Source organism: Peromyscus leucopus, chromosome X (assembly GCF_004664715.2).
Source record: "Peromyscus leucopus breed LL Stock chromosome X, UCI_PerLeu_2.1, whole genome shotgun sequence".
NCBI lineage: Eukaryota > Metazoa > Chordata > Mammalia > Rodentia > Cricetidae > Peromyscus > Peromyscus leucopus.
Window position 1 is genome coordinate 87,225,261 of NC_051083.1, and position 6,038 is coordinate 87,231,298.

The window sequence follows — 6,038 nt, forward strand, 5'->3', positions numbered from 1 at the left end:
AAACTGATGATACTAAGCACTTTCACAAGTGCTCACTGATAATCTGTATATTTTCCTTTGAGAAATGTTTGTTCAAATCCTTTATTTTTAAGTTGGCTCATTGAGCTGGGTATGATGGTGCATGCTGTAATCACAGAACTTGGGAGGTGGAGGCACGAGGGTGAGTAGTTCAAGGCCATCTGTTGTGGAATAGTACTTTAACTATGTAAAGACTTACATTTGTTTATGTTGTGGAATATTAATTTAACTGTGAAGATGTGTTGTATTTGTTTATGCTGCATTTGTTTAATGATGTGAAGATGTGTTGCTTTGCCTGCCTAAGGCACCTGATTGGTCTAATAAAAAGCTGAACAGCCAATAGCTAGGGAGTAGAGGGATAGGCAGGGCTGGCAGGCAGAGAAAATAAGTAGGAAGAGGAACCTAGGCTCGAGAGAGAAGAGAGAAAAAGAGAGAAAGAGAGGGAAATGCCCGGGACCAGCAAGCCAGGCAGCTGCCAGCCATCCAGACATAGAAGAAGCAGGAAATTAGGACATATGGAATGAAAGAAAGGTACAAAACCCCGAGGCAAAATGTAGATGAAGAGAAACAGGTTAAAATAAGTTATAAGAGCTAGTGGGACAGGCATAAGTTAAGGTCGGGCATTCATAACTAATATTAAGTCTCTGTGTCATGATTTGGGATTGGTTGGTGGCCCAAAAGAAAACTGGTTACAGCCATCTTTTGCTAATAGTGAGTTCACAGACAGCCTGACCTACACGAGACCCTCTCCAAATAAATTATTTACCTGTTTGTTTCTAGGTGTGAGGCCATTATTCATTCTTGATAACACCTTTATCCACTAGGTAATGCAAGTATTTTCTCCCATTCTCCGGTTATTTTTTTACTTTATTGACAGTGCCATTTGAAGCAGAAAGCTTTTTATTTTATTTTTTTGATGAAACATCTATATTTGCATGGCTTGATTCAAACACAAAAAGGTGCTTAATTATATTTTCAACTAATAATTTAATAGATCCAGTCCTTACATGTAAGTCTTGAATGCATTTTGAGTATGAGGTTGTGGACCAATTATTCCAGCAAAATTTGTTAACAAGACTAACATTTTACTATTGAATTGTTTTAACAATTTGTCTTGACAATTTTGTTGAAAATAAAATGACCACAAATATATGAGTGTATGGCTTTACTTCTGGATATTCAATTCTATCTCAGTCATCTATGTAACTGTGTGTCTGTCTCTGTCTCTGTGTGTGTGTCTGTCTCTCTCTATGTATCTCTCTCTCTATCTCTCTCTCTATCTCTCTCTCTCTATCTCTATCTCTATCTCTATCTCTATCTCTATCTCTATCTCTATCTCTCTGGCTGGCCAGAATTTACTATATAACTGAAGGTAACTCTCAACTTCTTGTCCTCCCAACTGTTGAGATTACAAGTATTCCCTATCACACCCAGTTTGGTGTTTTGGTGGGACTGAACTCAAGGCTTCATCCATGCTAGGAAATCACTCTTCAAAATGACATATATCCCTATCCACTATGTACTGTCTTTATTTCAGTAGCACACTGCCTTGATTACTACAGGTTTCTAGTGAGTAACTAAATCAGGAACACAAGGACTAAAACTTTGTTGCTCTTTTTCAAAGTTGTTTTGGCTACTTTGGTTCTCTTAAATTTCCATATGATTTAGGGTTGTCTTGTCAAAATGGGCGAGTAGGAAAGCATATGGAATTTTAATAGAGATTGTACTAAATCTGTAAGTAGAGATAGCTGTGTTTATTTCCTTCCAATCTGGATGTTTTTGTTTCTTTGTCTAGCCTAACTGCCTGGGCTTGACCCTCCAGCACAATGTTGAATAGAAATGGTGAAACAGACATCCTTATTTCTTCCTGCTTGCAGACAGATTTCTATTACTCACTACCGTATGTGAGGTTAGTTGTGGGGTTTTCATACACGTTCTTTATCAGATTGAGGAAATTCCTTTCCTGTACCTAATTTGTTGTCCTTACCATAAAAGTGTGTTTGGAGTTTTTGAAGTATCTTTTCTCCATCTATTAAAATAATCTTATGTGTTTTCTAATTTATTAATACATTACACTAGAGTAGTTGATATGTGGACTAACTATACTCCTGAGACTAACACCATTTTTCATGTGTATAATCTTTTGCCAGACTCCATTTGATAGGATTTTTTGCTGTGGAATTTTGTGTCTATCTTCATAAGGTGCTTATAGGGGTTTTTTTCTTGCATATCTTTGTTTTGATAATAGTGTAACACTGCCTTCTACAATGAGTTGGGAAGCATTCCTTCTTCTAATTTCTAAGAGGAACGTGATCAATGCTAGTTCCTTAAGTGTCTGCTAGAATGTATCAGGGAAGCCATGTGAGCCTGAGTTCTCTGGGAAAGGATGATTACCAATGCAATCTCTTTACTATTATAGATGTATTAAGATTCTCATTTCTTTCAAAGTAGCTTTTGGTAGCACATACTTTTCTAGGAGTTTGTCTATTTCTTGTAGAATACCTAATTCGCTGGGTTAAATTGGTTTGGAATACTGTCCTACAGTTTTTAGCACAGTTTTTCTCCATCTCAGTGAACCACACCTTGCAGTGTTTTTCTACCTCATCCTCGAAGACTGACTGTTCACCACTGTAAAAAAAAAAAAAAAAAAGCTTAGAGACAAGGGGGACCAGATAGCTGTAACAGGGTGGGCCCTGTTTTATGTGTGAGTCCAGACTGATCAAAGGAACATTTGGTGCTAATCCTTGTGAGAAGCAGTAACATGGTGTAAGCAATCTTGTAGCAAGCAGCCTAGCCATACAAGTTCAGAAATGTGGGACAGATCTGAATATGGTAATGGCCACAGGGTGTCTGACATTGCAGATGCCAGAAGATGCAGAGAGCATCTCTAGTAGCTTGAACTGTAACCACTTCAGCATATTTTAGGCAAAAGTTCTAGTAGAAGCCATACCATCTTCCTGGGTGGGAGAGACATGGAAGCGCATCCTCATGAGAAAGACTTCTATGTCTCTATTCTAGTGTATTCTAATGGCTCTTCATTGTTTCCTGTGGTGCACTGGGACACATTGCTGAGGGACATCTCACATCTGTTGCCAACCAAACTTCACTGTTCCCTATTCACGTACATAGGTCCTTCATTAAACAAAAGGAGATGAGTTTTTTAAGTATATTAAGAGTTTCTCAAAGGCTATCATGCTTGTTGAAATGGCAATTCCTTTTTAAATGTTTATTTTTATGTGCATGGGTGTTTTACTTGCATGTATGTCTGGGCACCACATGCTTGCATTTCCAATGAAGGCCAGAAGAGGGCATTAGATCTACTAGACCTGGAGTTAACAGATGGTTGTTAGTCATCTGGGTCCTCTGGAAAAGCAGCCAGTACTCATAACCACTGCACCATCACTCTAGATCTGCAAATGGCAATTCTTTGTGAGCAATTTAAGTATGATACTGCCTCTACTACACAATACCAGGTCATTGCATCAACTCCTCAGCCTGGGTTCTCGTCAATTGCAGTCTCAGTGTTCATAAAGATGACACCGTGGCAGCTAAACTTCACCCTACCACCGTTCACCGGGCATTCAGTTCTTGATAGATGTCATCTAACTTCAGTGACTCTGCCATGCTGGCCAGACTGTGGTGGCCTGGGGACAGACCTTTAGGCTGCAAGAAGGCTTTAAAGTAAACTGGGAACTCAGAGCTAGCTCCAGCTCAGCTCCTGGGTAGGTATGCAGATACGCAGATAAGGAATATCTTTAAGCTGCAGCTGGCAAGGTCAGGATGGCGATGGGAAGTAGAAGAACTAAGAGATTGGTGAGTACCCAGCAAGAACGTTTCCTACATTTGTGGCCCTGTGACCCCAGTGCTTACTTTTAAACTTGATACCTTCTGACGTCCAATTTAGGTATTGCAGCAGGATCTGGAGTAAGCCTTGGGAGCTCAGGAACCTTGCCAAAACCACACAGCGAAGCCAGAACTGCTTTCATCAGAAGCAGTTCACAAGCATGACTGACACTCCTGGATCAAGTGTCCTGACATTGACTCCACTCCCATCAGGGCCCACAATACTGGCATCATTTGTACTTTTGGTCCTGCTTCCCAATCTGCAGAGATGCTGAAGAAGATGATCACGTCTGGAATGAATGTGGCTCATCTGAATTTCTCTCATGGAACTTGTGACTACCATGTAAAAACCATCAAGAATGTGCATGCAGCCACAGAAAGCTTTGCATCTGACCCCATCCTCTACCGACCCATTGCTGTGGCTCCTGACACAAAAGGACCTGAGATCTAGACTGGACTTCTGCAGAAGTGGAGCTGAAGAAGGGAGCCACCCTGAGAACATCCTGTGGCTGAACTCTAAGGACATCTGCAAGGTGGCGGAGGTGGGCAGCAAGGTCTACATGGATGGCAGGCTCATTTCACTGCAGGTGGAGGAGAAGGGTGCGGCCAGAGGTGGAGAATGGTGGCTCTTTGGATAGCAAGAAGAGAGTGAGCCTCCCTAGAGCTTCTTTGGACTTCCCTGCTGTGTCAGAAAAGGACATCTGGGATCTGAACTTTGAAGTGGAGCAGGCGGTAGACATAATGTTTGCATCTTTCGTTTGCAAGGAAGCTGATGTGCATGAGGTTAGGAAGGTGCTGGGAGAAGGGCAAGAACATCAAGATCACCAGCAAAATCGAGATCCCTGAAGGTCCGCAGGTTTGATGAGATTTTGGAGGCCAGTGATGGGATCATGGTGGCTTGTGGTGACCTAGGCATTGAGATTTCTGCAGAGAAGGTCCTCCTGGCTCAGAAGATGGTGATCAGACAATGCAACCAAGCTGGGAAGCCTGTCCTCTACACCACACAGATGCTGGAGAGCATGAACAGAAAACCCTGCCTCACCTGTGCTGAGGGCAGTGATGTGGCCAATGAAGTCCTGGATGGAGCAGACTGCATCATGTTGTCAGGAGAAACAGTCAGCGGGGACTACCTTCTGGAGACTGTTTGCATGCAGCACCTGATTGCCCATGAGGCAGAGGCTGCCATCTACCACTTGCAGTTATTGGAGGAATTCCGCCGTCTGGCGCCTATTACCAACGACCCCACAGAAGCTGCCTCGGTGGGGCACTGTGGAGGCCTCTTTCAAGGGCTGTAGTGGGGCCATTAGCGTGCTCACCATGTGGCTAGGTAACACCAGCGTGTTCCTATCATTGCTGTGATGTGTAAGCCAGGCCCATCTGTACCATGGCATTTTCCCTGTGCTGTGTAAGGATGCAGTACAAGATGCCTGGGCTGAGGATGTAGACCTCCGTGTGAACTTGGCCATTTATGTTGGCAAGGCCTGAGGCTTCTTCAAGAGGGAAGATGTGGTCATTGTGCTAACTGGGTGGCACCCTGGCTCTGGCTTCACCAACACCATGTGTATAGTGCCTGGGCCTTGATGGCCCCCTGGAGCCCCTCTTCTAGCCCATGTCCCACCCCCTCCCCATCCCATCCATTAGTCCAGCGATGCTTGTAGTGCTCACTCTGGGCCATAGTGTGTCGCTGGTGGGCTGTGACGCCCGGGAAAATTAATGCCTCTGAAAGGTGGACTAGAACCCAGCTGTCTATCATATGGCCCTACCCGAGCCAGGGGTGAGGGAGGAATGCAGGACTGGATACCCTCTGACTTTATCTAGAAAAAGCAGTGACATCTCTATGTACTTTGCTCCTGTACAAATTTGCCCAGAGAACTCCCAGCCCTGACCTGGAGTCATGAGACCACAAGAATGGGGGCTTAGGGCATGGAGCCCAGGTTCCTGTGTAGATAGCCTTTGGCCCTGGCCCTGACTTTGCTTCCCCAACAGCTTTGGCCTCCCCCGCTCCTCCTGGTGCACTCCTCAGCCATCACTGCAGACACTCAAACTCCAGTCTCCGCCTTCCCTGCTACTGCGGCAGCATCTCTAGACCTGTTGCTGTAGTGCCCACCTGGATGTCAATAAACAGATGCTGGGGGAAAAAACCTAAACTAAACTAAATGCCCAAAGGTTTTTGTTTG

At 43.9% G+C, this 6,038-nt stretch overlaps 1 pseudogene; it reads left to right on the forward strand.

Moving 5' to 3' along the window:
• LOC114696983 overlaps positions 1 to 5,442 on the forward strand; it is a 49,381-nt pseudogene extending 43,939 nt beyond the window's left edge.
• The last annotated feature ends 596 nt before the right edge of the window (positions 5,443 to 6,038 follow it).